A 14,976-nucleotide genomic window follows, 5' to 3' on the forward strand; every position below is an offset into this window, starting at 1 on the left:
AGTCTTGCTTTCAGTGGAAGCCAATTGCCAAGACTGTCACAAATTAGACAACTGAGAAGTAAGCAGAAAGTTTCTTCATTAGTAGGATTAATTTAATGAACTTACTCTCATTAAGTTTTATGAGCCATACTGTCTACAGGAGTGTGTGAAAGTCCACAACAGTAACACAGTGATGTCATGAGGCAACTAAGGACACTGATGACAATTTTGTAAAAGGTGAAGGAAGGAAATAGCAAGGCAAAAGTTTTGTGGAAACCAATATTATTACACAAAATTAAAAATCACTAATTGAAAGAATAATTTTAGTCCAACAAATTATCAACAAAGTATATTTTCTTCTGAAAGCTGACAAGTATACACTTCAACCATAGTATTACATAGCAGTCCACGCCACTCTTTAGGTAAGAAATTGCATAACAAGAATTTTAGCACACCTTAATGTACTTGCTATTTGAAACCCAGCTATTAGACTTTCTTGGGGATATCAAAATGAAGTCAATATTTATTAAAAATATCACTGAGGAAATACCATTCAATAAAGCACCATAATACAATCTCAAGCTCTTCTTACTTTAAAAATACATGATGTTATAAGATCAAGAATTACTACTTCTAAACCAAGCCCTCCTCCTCCCAATTAAATTGACACCAGGAAAGACAAGCACCAACAGAAACTGAAATCACTACAATTGCACAAGGCTGAAAGACAACTTTTTTTCCCTCTTTTACCTACAAGTTATAACCCTCCCAAAACCATTTAAACTCTTGATGATTAGATTTGATATACCAGAGGAATTTTCAGCTTCCCAGGGAGACTTTTAAAAACCTAATGCTTCTAGGAGAAATATCCCCTTCCTACCCTCTTCTAGAGAAAACACCTTCAGCATGCAACTAGTTTAAAGGCAAACAAAGATTACTTTCATCATACCTGCACTCTTAAGGTGGTATCCAACATAATCCCCTGTCCTGCCTAGGCCTGAGGGCCACCACGCTCCTCTTGCTTTCAGCTGTCAGGACAGCAAAGCCCCGCCTAGCATGGCTTTATAGATTTGTGTGCAGCTACATTAATCTACTCCAGCTGTGCGTCTGGCTTCAGCCGCAGCGTATAACCAGTTCATACATACACACATGCGGTGGGTTTTCCAGGCAAGGTGCTGGCGGGGGAGCGCGGCAGGGCGGGCTCTGCCAGCAGAGGTCCGGCTGCCCTCCCTTGGACACAGCCGGGCCTGTAATGGCCGCTCACAGCGGAGCCGGTTAGTGACGGCAGTGGTGCCTCTGGCCAGGTGTTCAGGTGAGGCAGTGCTCAGGCAGTGAGGAAACTCTGTTGTGAGCAGCGAGGGCAGGGCGGGAGTGCTTCGGTGCCTGGAGCTGCGGTCCCCGGTGGCCTGCTGAGAGGACTGCCATGACGGGTTTCCCTCTGGCCGGGCCTGCTGGAGCACATGTCCCCGCCGCAGGCCGTGGAGGGGCCTGTGCCACAGCAAGTGGATGTTTCCTGGAGAGCCCGTCAGGTTTGTCCTGACCTGTGCTGGCGTGGGGGAAAAGTATGAGGAGGACGTTACGTCTGGGAGTAGCTGTTACGGAGTGACTGCAGCCCCTGTTTGCTATCCCCCTGTGGCACTCGGGGGGTTTGAGGAACTGGCAGTGAAGGACTGAAAGGAAAAGGCGCAGGGGGAGGTGATTTTGGTTTTGCCTGTTTCTGACCATCCCAAACTAGTTTAATCAGTAATAAATAAAATGAATCATCCCTGATTCTGTTTTGCCTGTGAAGGTACTTAGTTGTAAGTGCTCTCCCTGCCGTTAGCTTCAGGTGCAAGCTTTTTTGTTTTCTGTTTTTCTTCTGCCTTGAGGTAAGGGAGTCAGAGCAGCTGGGCTGGGCACCTGACAGCCTGCCAAGGTTAACCACCACGGTATAGAATGACTTAGGTACTAAATACTCTTCCCTGAAGGGTGTGTGATACCCCACATACGCTGCGGCCTGTGTATGTAGCTCATGGGCATACGCTCACCATAATTTTTAAGAAGCAAGTGGGCAACTGTTCTAATAACGTGACTAATTAGCGCTTGTAGTAGCAATTACTGTGTAGGAATTATGCACAAAATCTATGTATTTTGTTTCCTTGAGAAGCTGTTTATCATTATTAATAAAGCTTTCAGAATGTTTTTTTTTTTTTCTTCTAGGGAGAGTATTTAGACGAAAGTTAAAAAGGCACTTTTTTAAACTTCTGCCTCTAAATAATTGAGGCTTGATGTTAATGTTTGGATATTATGGTTTGCTGTTCTCTTAACTAAGATACTCTCTATCCATGTTATACTGCTTTTTGAGAGCTTATGGTATAAGTTTAGTGATACTGGTTAGGTTGAGCACAGTAGGAAGAAAAAGTAAGAACTGGGTTTTAGTATGAATATAAGAAAATTGAGTGGGTGGTGGAGAATAAATCTTTAAAATGGCTACCCTTGGGGAAGAAATAAAAATACAGCAGCATTTTTCTATTTGTCTAACATATGGTATAGATAAATGCCTGATGTTAGTGAAATTCCACTAATTCCCTACAGAAGAGTGCTATCTGTAGCTTTGATCAGTGCACGAATATTCAGATATGAATACTGACAAGAAAAAAATGGACAAGTGCTACTTTTGATGTTATGTAAATACATAACTTCATAAAGTTAAATAATTTCAAATAAAAAATGTTTCCCAATTTTACAGATAGCTAATAATTAGCTACTCAAATACATTTGAAGAGCGTGGCATCTTCTCTCTTCTCCATAAATTATTCTATAGCTGTGTTGGATTCCAGTAGGGCTTTTAAAGTTGGTGGGGTTTTTTATATGCAAATATAATTTGTTTGCTGGTTTGAGCTTCTGCTGGATGTGTGGGTGGAATTGAGCTGGACATATCCCAAAGAGTGTTATTTTTCTTTAATATTAAAGTAACTATGGAAAAAAGCCCTGGAACATAAAGGTCTGTCCCAGACTATTTACACAGTGAGTTTTGATTCTGCTGTGACTCAAAGAAAACACACTTTTACGTGATTATACAAGTTGAAATAGTACATCCATTTTAAAGATTTAATGTCAAAATTACTATGATAATCGTGTTTTCTCTAGTAAAAATAGAAAAATAGTTGGGTACCAGCACATGAGTATAACACTAACAGCATATATTTCAAACAAGTAGGTAACATTAATGGAGTTTGTTTCAAACTGAAATTCTTCATGCTGTGTATTTTATCATGGCCAGCTCAGCTTGAAAAGTGTGGATAGGCTCAAAGATATTTTGTATGCTTCTTTGAGAGCTGTCTTTGAGAATTGGAAGGAGATTAAATTTGTGTTGCTATTTGTTACACATTTGAACAAAATGTCTGGGTCTCTGATGTCAGAGCAAAAGGTGGTTACTGGTGTTTCATCTTTAAAGTTACAGAGTGTTATACTATCAGTTAATGAGGCAAAGCATGCAAGTAAAGATGAAATACAGGCTGGGACACTTACATTTCTGGGATGAAATCCTGTAGCTCCTAAAAGCTGATGGGATTTTAGCCTGTGGGTCAGTGAAGCCATAAACCCTGTGATTTTTCGCTCCACATGTACTTCTTAATATGTGTGTATATGTTCGTGTATATATATATAGATGTAAAATGAAGAAATGTTATGGACTGTTTTCTTCTATCCATGCTCTTGAGAAGGGTATTAGTTATTTGTATATCCACAACCAATATGAACAGGATAAAGAGGGATATGGGTTCAAAACCCTGACAGTAATAGTTTAAAGCAATCCTTCGCTCAGTCGAAATGAACATGACCACATCTTCTCTACTGATGCTGGAATGTTGGCAGGCCAATATGAATGTGAATTTTATATTAATTTACATCCTCCAAGAAACAAATAATGGTAGAAAACTGCTATCTCTAATTTGAGATGAAATAGAAAAAAGGTTAGCGTGGTGATTTATTTCTACTCTAAAACTCAGGTGTATTGCAAGTATTTTATGACAAAAATGCTTTTTTTTTCTGAAAATAATTTGTGTGTATTTATGTATACATGCGCATTCTGAAAATTGTCAGAAATATAACAAAGGACTTCATTTCTAAAGGTCTGATGACTTTCTACATAGCTTCATGCTGCACTTCCCATCCTACTTGCAAATGTCACACTACCTTGTAGGCATTTCTACATCATGATTAATGCAATGATTTTTTTGTATGAGGAAGAAATCCTGTTATTTGTTGTTGCTTCAAAATAATTACAATATAAAATGAAAGGGTAGAAGATAGTGCTTGTTTGTTTGCATATGTTAAGTAGTACTCATCTTCACAAAAAGCCCTTTAAATTCGATATAAAATTGTCTTATCAAACAGAATGCTACTTTCAGGACTGTTAATATAACTGTGATTTTAAAAGTTCTAAAACTCACATCTTGAACTAGAGCCATAAGTACTTAAAAGTATGGAATTACGATTTGTAAGAAAAATACCTAAAACTCTTTCTTGGTAATTAAAGACTTTATTTTTTTTCTGTTTGATGTTGAGCACAACTGCCACTGAAAACATGACCAAAGCCTTGACAGTACACATACATGGTGTTTAAGATCTGTCCCAGGGATGGTGAAAAAAAAATTACTAGGGAGAGAAAATGTAGTTAGGATGACAGGAAATAGCATTGCAGAAATATTAGTAATAAGATTTAGATAAGGAGCTTCAGTAAAATGACTGGTGACAAGGCTGGCAAGTCCTTGATTTTAAAACAAGTTATGTGGAAGTGGATGAAATGGCTCTTAATTTATTTGTGTACTGACATCCAGCTTGAAGATGTTATTTATTTATTTATGGAGCTTTTAGTAACACAAACATTTAAAGCAGCAAAATGGCTACAGGCAAAAGTTGCCTACTCAACTGATATGTTAACTATCTGTTTGCTAATGAAGGGATGAAAAAAAATAGGTAGAATTTCAAGACTGGGTTTTGAAGAAACTGAATTAATGTTTAAATAGGTCATTTTCCATTGCTCCTGTTCTTTCAGGACAACCTCTTAGGAATACAAATTGGCTTTGGCGATTATATAATGGTGTCTTAGACTTTAGAACATCCTGAAGACATCCGGATAAGTAAATGAAATGGACAGAGACACAATATTTTTTTTAAAAAAACCCACCCATAATCTTACTGTGTTAGGGGAAAGCTACTTTTTATCTAATACTTTACAGTAGTTTACATGGACATAAGCATGAAATAATTTAAAACTGTAGGAGAATTGGTGGGGAAAAAAGTGACAGCTGCAGGAAATAAATACTCCAATGTGTATATATTAGAGAGAAGGTACTGAAAACCCATTTGGGGTGTTCCTGCTCAAATGTTAACCAGAAAAGATCTGGAAACTCAGAAGATTACTCTAAGATCAACCACAGGGTGGTTGTTTTTATTATTGCTCTGACTATCTATGAAAATTTTATGATAATTAGTCCAACAATGGAAAAAAAACCCTGCTTGCTCAGTGCTGTATTGCTGTTCCACAACACAGGGGACAGAACTGGCACAAATTAAATTAATTTTTTGATCTCTTATGTGTCTGTCAGTACATTATGGGCATAAAAATTTCCAATAAGATAAAAAAGGAAATGTAAACTGCATCAGAAAGGGGACTATCCAAGTAAAGACAACAAAAAAAAGTTAATCTGAGAACAATGAATGATAAATCAATGGTTACCTTACGTTGTACTCTATGTTTGGATTTACTAAGAAAATGGCCCTGAATGCTTCTGTAAATGATTGGCTTTAAATAGGTACTTGAACCATATTTCTACCCTTGTTATGTGTGTGTAATGATTAGTGACACACAAAAAAATTCTTAAAATGTATTTAAGAATAAAGAAGGTTGGTACTACTATATTTTGCCTTAGTTTTGCAAAGAATTTTTCATTTTTTACTTGGGTCTACTTTTTCTCTGTTTATTACTTTTAGCTCTCTTTCCACAACATAATTGGCACTTCTGACAGAAGTGTAATGAAGTTTATTTCTCCAAGAATTGATAATAAACTAATTAATGATTAACAACAGGAAAAAAAAAAATCTATACTCAGATAAGATCTATTTTTCTTTTCTGAAATCACTCTATTACTTATTATAAAGTGCAATAAACATAACAGAAGGGTTTTTCAAGTGTAAAGAATATAGGATCATTGGTTTTGAATCACACCTTTCAAATCTTTCCCCGTCTTAGATGGATATAATAGTTAAAAATGAAAAGTTATTTTCTGGTTATGAGCTAAATTAGCCATTATGGCAGATAATAAAAAATGCTTACTGAATTCACAAGAGGGTTTGTCTTTTTTACATTTCCAGGTAAATTTTGCAGGCTTTCATATTTAGGTTACTTTTTGCACCATCACTCGAACTTTTCCAGGCTTCTCTCAACTAAAACATCAAATCTTTCCACATTAATTCATTAATAACTAGCATGTCTGTGACATAACCTCCTTTCCAGTTTGTTGCTGTTACTGTCCTGCCCTTTGTATTGACCATCCTGCCTTGGATTTCTTTCCTCAGCATATTTCTTTGCCTTACTACGCATTTCTTCTTCCAAATTATTTATAATGTAAATCAGCCAATACATTTGAAAACAGGTTAGGAACCTCATCTTTTGTGCACCTGCATTTAGATCTCTAATTCCCAAAGTCTTGTCACTCATACTTGCCCTCTGTCACTGAGATCCAATCAAGTTCTGCATCTCTGAGCCGCTCATAATTTGTAACTTACTGATCTTGCTGATTAGTCATTTGTATTTTTTAGATTGATTTAGATAGATTAGTCTTCTGAATATTTTCACCATATATATATAAAGTGATTTATTAAATGCCCTAGTAAATTGCAGCTAGGGATTTCCCACTCAATGCTTTCAAAAGAATTTATAAAATGTGTTGCAGTGACTTATCTTTGATAAATGCATCCAGATGATCCATAATCAAATAATAACCCTTCATAGTTTTTTTTACCATAATATCTGATAAACCTTTTTACTCTTTATTGTATACAAACTCAAACTTTCTTTATTGAATCCAAAAGAAAACTTTCTTGTCTGGTCCTTTTATATATATAAAAAAAGGAATGTTCTCGTTAATTTTCCTCACAATTGCTAAAGTAAAATTTTATAATGCCTCATATCTGGACCAAGGAACAAATTTTTCATTGTGAATTTCTATAGCAATGCAAACTTCCATTTATTCTCGAAAGGGCAAAGTCATTGGGCACATTATTTTTCTTATAATAGGGTATGCGTTTTCTTTAGGTAATGAAAAACCTGCACTTTGTTCTGAGACGCTACTATTAGAAATTACATCTACTTTCTGTTCACACTGTCTATGAAGTAGCATGGCCTTTTGTTATGGTTGTTCCTAGTCACCTGGAGCTTTGTTATTGGCAGCCTTCCCCAGTCTACTTAAGGGTGGTCTAGTAACGTGAAGCATCTTTCAAATGACTGCATTTTAAGCTCTTTGCTGGTTGTTCATCATTCTCCTCCAAAATGCCTGACCTCATACAGGAAGATCTCCTGACACCGATTGAACTAGAAGAATAGAGTAGCATTCAAATGGTGATTTTGCTCAGGGCACTACTGACTTTGTGCCATCAACTATAAATAATAATCCTGCATTCATGATGAACAATTTATGCTAACACAGGTAATACAGCAGTCATATTAATATGCTAACCCAATAGTCAAAGCAATCTTGACTCAGTGGCCCATCAAAAAATGGATTGTAAAGCTGATAATCTTGTATGACGATGACTGTGACCAGACTGGGCCTGTTTTTATTACCTCTACAGATATTATGAATGTGCTCTGTGCATAATATATGAATGTGAAAAATGTAAAGATAAAATTCAACAAAAATGAAGATAAAAGGCAGCTAAAAACTATTGTAATGGGAATCCAACTATTTGGTCTCTTATTACTTATTTAGGTTCACTTGCCTTGAAAACAGATCTGGACCAGATAACCTACAGAGGTTCCTTCTAAACTGAATTATTTTATAATTCTACAGGAAAGTTATAACCTTCGCTCTGAAGATGGCAGAAGAACCTGTACTAAAAAAATCTAAGAAAGTTTACAGACAAGCAGAACACTGCTCACTGCATCATTTTCTTCCCCTTATTATTAAAATATACTAATATTAGTAATATCAACTCATCCCAACTGCAGAGAAAGAACAGCAAAAAGAATTACCTAAACAATTACTATTTTCTCACAGTCCCTTATATTGTAAAATAACACACGCTTCCCTTCAGGACCTCTCACACTCTCTTGATCACAGCTCGAATGTTCTAGACCAAGAACTCTAATTTTCACCCTGGAAATCTTTGGCTCTTCTTTCTTTTTTCCCAGCCTGTTTAAAATTTAAAAAAAACCCAAACCAACCAACCAAAAATACAGGCCAAGTTTAATACAGGCAAAATTGAAGACATTCTGTGACAGTTTGAATTTCAATATTTCTGTTCAAACTGTTTTCCTACTAATTTTGTAATCTAAAAAAAAATCTTTTTCTTGGAAGACAGCTATTTACAAGAACTGTTCTACATTGTGAAGTCAAGCAGTGAGCTCTTTTGCTCATGTACATAGCAGTCTCATCAATGCGTGTATGCACAGATGCAGGTGTTGGTCTGCAATGCATATCACACAGCTGGAAGTGCTGAATATTAATCTCATTTTTATTGCATATATTTAATAACCTTCTAGTTACTTAATTGATGGATCCTATCCTGCAAACTGTGAGAGCATGTAGCATCATCTGAAGTGAGAGGGAATACATGTGTATATGTCACAATTTGCCTAATATTTGTTAAGCTAAAGTCACGTTATAACTGTCCAGGAAGAAATTCACTTAAATCAGAGAGTGCAATCATAATGCTAGCAACACTTGATGATTATACAAAGTTCACTCACAACAACAAGTTTTAAATCAAACTTACAGCGTTCCTCTCTGAAGAACTTGCTGTCAGGGGTAAAAAAAAAAAGGGAAGATAGAAACTGGAACTGAAAGAATCATCACACTAAACCACTGAGAGACTTGTTACAAGATCAGGAAAATTCCGGTTTCACTTAGCATAAACCATACATGTACTCCATCAGTTATGCTTTTTTTCCAATATTTATACCAAATTTTTAAAATTTTCATTCCAATCAAAGATGATAATCACTTTAAAAAAAAAAAATCTGATTATTAGTAGTATCACTGCCTGTTTACGCTTTCTAATCAGTACTACTTCTCTCATGGTGCTAAACTTTAATTTGACCATCCCTGCTGCTGTTGTATCACTAGCACAACTAAAATCATCCATTCAGGTGGGCATCATGTAACTAACACAGGATAAAGCAGAAAAGTAATTACTATCTGCTATCTATTCTGTATAATTCCTTGGATGAATATCTGTACTCCTATTTCCAAAATTGTTCATTGTGTCCTTAAAAAAGTAACCGCACAGCCCTCAAAATTTCTTACTCTTTTTAGTTGACCATTTTTGCAGTTGAACAGTATAATTGCAAAAGTCATTCCAGAGAAAGCTTAATCCTTTAGTAGACAGATATCGCACTCTTCTCAATGATTCCGATGTCCTTTTGTCCTTTATAAAATATCTGAGAATCTATATATAACCATGATTTTTCTCAAGCCCAGTTTTTCTAGTACATTTATTTTCACTGAGGTAGCACACCAATGTCCATTCCTATTGCAATTTCAGCCAATATTACCTGTCTGTTTCCAAGCACCAAATATTCAAATCCAGACATACTGAGTTTCAACAAAACTGTCCTATGCAGTCCTTGTCCTCCTGGACTCCTTTACATACAATTCTGTGCTTTTTCCTTTCCCTGAATAGTATGACAATGCTTAATTCACGTCCACTAATTGAGCTTCAAAACAATAAACTTGAGTTAAATGACTTTCCTTAATATTGAATTTCTTAAGCCAAATTCTCCCGAGAAACAGCTCTTTCTGCTTTTGGAATCTATTTCTGTTCCATCCTAGAAAAAGGATAAGCCTATTCTTAAACCAGTGCTCAGATAAGTTCTGACATATTTTACCCATCACTGATCAAGCACTTCATCTAATTAGCTCTCTAATGAACTACTCAATTGCAAAGCTACAGGTATGCTGCATCTTTTTTCTAAACTCCTCAATAGGAAACCTTTCAAAAATATACTACACAAGTAACAAAATTCTCCTTTTTTTTTTTTTTTTTTTTTTTTTTTTTTTTTTTCTCTATTTTTTCTATTTTCTTCTCACTTAATATCTGTAGGGACCGGGACCTACCAATGTGTATTGCTCCCAGTTTAGCTCTCTCTCCTCTTACACAAACCCCTGTATGTGCAGTAAGTATTCTGAAGTATTTAGCTGTATGTCTCAACAGCCTCTGTGTACAAAAAAGGGTCAGATATAGAATAGAAGTTATAAATTGGATTAAAGTAGGTAAGATAAACAGCAGTATTCTTCTCTTGCTGTTGAGCTGGGGCAATGAAATGTTATGTGTGATCATTCAGAGTTGGCATTTTATGTGCTTTGTGTATAGCTCTGCAAAGGACTTGATTCCTCAGCTTCTTCAGTAATCACTTCTTTTTGTTGTGACTTTATACCAATCCATTAGATCAGCGTCAACAAAGACCAGTGATAAAATGTCCAAACTCCACACTTCAATGGAAGCCCATTAAATTGTAGCACACTAGTACACATTACCATTTCATGCAAATCATGTCTTGCCAAATACATCTGGTTTGCACAATCATCAGCTTACCCAACCAGTTCTGATGGGCTGTTAGCTGACCTGCAAGGCGGCAGCTAAGCTGTCCTCTGCATATCTGACTTGATGTGTCTGCCAAACTACATTATCCCTCTGGCTGTACAGACTTCTCTGTGTATACTGTTTGACAGACAAAGGCAATAGGTCTTCTGCAGGACAGCTACAGGCAAACAACTTTTCTAATAAGAAAACATAGAATTCTGAGCATCACCAGTTGCTATGAAAGTTGAAGAGTAGTCAGAATTTCTCAGGAGCAGACTTATTTAAAATTCTAAACATGAATTGTGGGGTCTGACTTCTGACTCCTTTTTATATACCTTATTTTTTAAAGTACTAATAGAAAAAACTGGCCAAACCATCAGAATGTAGGAATATTATTTAGGTGATTAATACCATGGAACAGTGCAAAAAGCCAGTCAAAGGCAGCTATAAAGCACACGACATGCTTAACAAGAAGCCACAGGCAAGCTTTGAGCACAAATCCCCTAATCCTATTGATCCTGCTTCTGAAAAAAAGTGAAGCTCTTCTGTGACTCAGAAGGGTGACAATATACAGCAAGTGCACACGGCAGGCAAAGTATGCTTCAGGAAACATAATCACGTAACCTTCTTCATTACTTGAAAAATCACTTCTGTCAACACTCAAGCCACATCCTCACTGACTGCTGCTGTTTAAGATGCTGTCAATCTTCCCATATGATTTTGTGAACCAAATAAATTCCAACTCATTTAAAGGTGTTATTATCTCTGCTGATAACATTACCCCATTCAGGAGTTGCAGAAATAGGAAAACAAAACTTATTTCAGTCCTTTTGTTCTGGCAGTTTCTCAGTCTCCCAACATAAAAATGTAAGGTTTCAATGTAGAACTGGAGACTGAATAAGTATTTAAACATATTCTTATGGACATAAATCTGCTCATAACATTCAACCAAGAATATATTTCTGGTTTTTTATATATATATATATATACATATATATATATATATATATATAAATTATTGGGTTTTTTTACAGACGCAACTGTTTGAAAGCAAGTATTTCATTTATACAGACTATCTGACATTCTGGAACAACCTGTTTGCTTAATTTTTCTTTAGATTTTACCACTTGAGTTTATACACATTTCCCAAAACAATGTAAATTCTCCTCCCTAAAGTGACTGTTATTACTCATGTCAGAGATTAGTATTGCTTTACATGGTTTAATATATCACTTAAACCACAAAGTCATAAAAAAGTTATTGTTGATTCTGATTTGATTAAAAATGTGTTCAAATACTTCTCCCTTTGTGAGAAGAATTTTATCAAAAGCTTTTTTCCACCTGCACAGTGCTGTTTTTATTTTTCAGAACCCAAACAATACAAAATGCTCATCAAAATGGAGGCTGAAATTACTGTGTTAATGGCAATTTTAATTTTTATTCTGGTACAATTGGCAAACTATCAGCAATAAACTAGATCTCTAAGTGTCTGTTTCAGAAAAGAAGCCTTTTAGTTTATTGAGGAAATCTAGTGAAAAGATTGTAAATACATTCTGGCCCTTGAATAATAAGAAACAATTATCTTGTGTTGTCATAACAGCAAGGAAGCAACAATATAAGATTTTGATAATCATAAAATATCCTTAGCTCCCTAACAGAGAAAATAATCTGCCCTTGTATTTCAGATTCTTAATTCTTTGTGTCAAAGTCAAGATGGGTGTAAATAAAAGAAAAAACAAATCCCTGCCCTTTCATATACCTCTACCTACAATGAGCACAAAGAAAAAAAAAAAGTTAAAAAACTGTGATAACGATGAGATACTTGTTCTCTAAGGTATACTGTGAGTATCCGAATATCCAGCGAAGAAATTGGGCAATTACTTATTCCCACTTACTGTCCTGAAAGAAGAGAGAATCATGAAAATAAGGAGAGGAAACATTTGAGATGATGATTCATCTGTTTCTTGACTCAAGGCACAATCAATGAGTGGCAAGCAACAATATAAAATATGCATGAAACAACACAACTAAAATTATTGTTCGTCATATTGCTGCATGTTCTTTTTTACCCTGCATTAATTTTAACTATAATTTAAATAAATATAAAATGCAGAAAAAGTATCTGCTTAATACAGTGGAAAGATACAAGCTCAGTTGCAGGAATGGCAAGGAAACTGCAGTTTGAAAAAGGAGCATGTTGTATGTATGGGGTTTTGCACACTGAGAAAGATGGATGGGCCCAGAATGAAATCTCTCAGGTGAAAGATGCTGTCATCAGAGAATGGTTGGAAACCAGGCTACAGAAACATCATCATGTTTCCGGAAGATGGAAGATTATCAAAGGAAACACCCAGTGGCAATCTTCTACTGTCTATTCTCTGGAGCAGGCATTACATCAAGAAATCATAGGATCATAGAATCATTTAGGTTGGAAAAGACCTTTAGGACCACTGACTCCAATCATAAGCCTAACACTGCCAAGTCCACCACTAAGCCATGTTCCTAAGTGCCACGTCTACATCTTTTAAATACCTCCAGGGGTGGTGACTCAACCACTTCCCTGGGCAGCCCCTTCCAGTGCTTGATAACCCTATCAGTGAAGACATTTTTCCTAATTTCCAATCTAAACTTCCCTGGCACAATTTGAGGCCATTTCCTCTTGTCTTATCACTTGCTACTTTGGAAAAGAGACCAATACCCACCTTGCTACAACCTCCTTTCAGGTAGTTGTATCATCCTTCACTGGAAGATCGGATTTGCAGTAGTCAGATGTATAGACTCACAATTAATAATTTCAGTCTATTCTGAAAAGGCACCAGCAGCTTGCTTCAGTGAATCTCATATAGTCCCAAGTGTTTACCTACGCTGCTGGTAATAAAGAAGTGTTATTACCTGAAAGACAGAAATCCAGAATGCAAAGGCAAGGGATCAGGAATATTCAACAGTACAAGAAAGCTGAACGTCTTGGAGATACTTACCCACTCTTTTCATTTTGCATGTGAATAAACTGTGTAGGCATTTTGTTCTCCATTTCCTTATTTCTATATTTCTCATATAATCATACTGATGACTAGTTAAGCATGTAACATAGGGTTACAATACCCTTGAGCAACTGAGGACCTTCACCACCAGTACGCTGCCTCTTCCAGAATGCAACATAACAACTGTTTGCATGACAGAAAACATCATGTAAAATAAATGCTGGAGAAATTCTGGGTATGTAGGCAACTATTAGAGCTGGTGGATAATTTGTGAGAAATAATCAAGTAGCAAATTTGTCCTATTTTCAAGCATAATTTTTTTCACTGGTTTGTAATAATTGATCTTTTTTAAGCTAAGCTGTGAATTACACCAGAAGATATACTGCCAATAGGAATTAACTCTTACAACACATTAAAGTTTAAAGTTTGACATTTAATGGGCATTCTAATAAAGTTTGAGTGCAAGGATGTCTCTAGAGATTTATTCAAAAGAGTAATAAAAACCAGTCATAAATTTGCTTTGAAATTTAACTGAAAACTCACAGGTTTGGTTTTGTACTGTTCACTCACTGATTGGCAGTGCTACTAATCCCTTGACATGAAATTTGGTTATGACACTAAGGCTAACAGTCAGACAAAGAGTTCAGTGAAAACTCCCGTGTCTACAAGTGGCTGGAAAACCAGCACTTCCATTGCCCTTTAATGCCAGGGTAAGACACTCTCTTGAGAGTTAAAAATGGCACTTATTTAATTACCATTGCTATTTTCTACAGTTTAATGACTATTCTCTGTACAGTTTCCACTTCTGTTTGGCAATGATGGACAGAGAGTCTCAAAAATGCTCTGTGCTGCATTCCCCACACCACAGAAACTCAGTGTGTAGTGGAGCTCGACGTGAAGAAACAGGCTGGAGCTGAGATGGGCTGGAGAAGCTGACTGGGTCAGAAACACCAAAGGAATCATCTCCGTCATCTTATTTTAGTCCTGCACTGTTTTCTTGTTTTCTTTATTTTCTTTTTCTTTTGTTAACAGACTGTCCCAGAGGAGTGATACATTTCTGTAACCATTTTAGAGTGTTTAGTAAAGCTTCTCATCGGAGCTGAGGCTGCATTCTAACTATACGGTAATCACTTCAGTATCAGCACTGAAATGTTTTTGAAAACTATTTACAAGGCCTTTATACTAAAACTAAAGGTAAAGGAGACAAAATGGGAAAACAGCAGTTCACCAG

The 14,976-nt window shown here is 36.1% G+C and overlaps 1 protein-coding gene and 1 long non-coding RNA gene across 2 annotated transcripts in view; one reads left to right on the forward strand and one right to left on the reverse strand.

Annotated features, from left to right (window-relative positions):
* Positions 1-1,013, reverse strand: part of CDH8 (cadherin 8) — a 212,252-nt gene extending 211,239 nt beyond the window's left edge. The window contains exon 1 of the mRNA XM_026856641.1: positions 929-1,013. The gene's annotated coding sequence lies outside the window, so the exon portion shown is untranslated. The remainder of the gene's footprint in view (positions 1-928) is intronic.
* Positions 1-14,976, forward strand: part of LOC113484322 — a 45,394-nt gene that overhangs the window by 18,455 nt on the left and 11,963 nt on the right. The window lies entirely within an intron of this gene.

The sequence above is a fragment of the Athene cunicularia genome (assembly GCF_003259725.1).
Source record: "Athene cunicularia isolate RWA chromosome 11 unlocalized genomic scaffold, athCun1 chr11_part1, whole genome shotgun sequence".
In the NCBI taxonomy this organism is placed as follows: domain Eukaryota; kingdom Metazoa; phylum Chordata; class Aves; order Strigiformes; family Strigidae; genus Athene; species Athene cunicularia.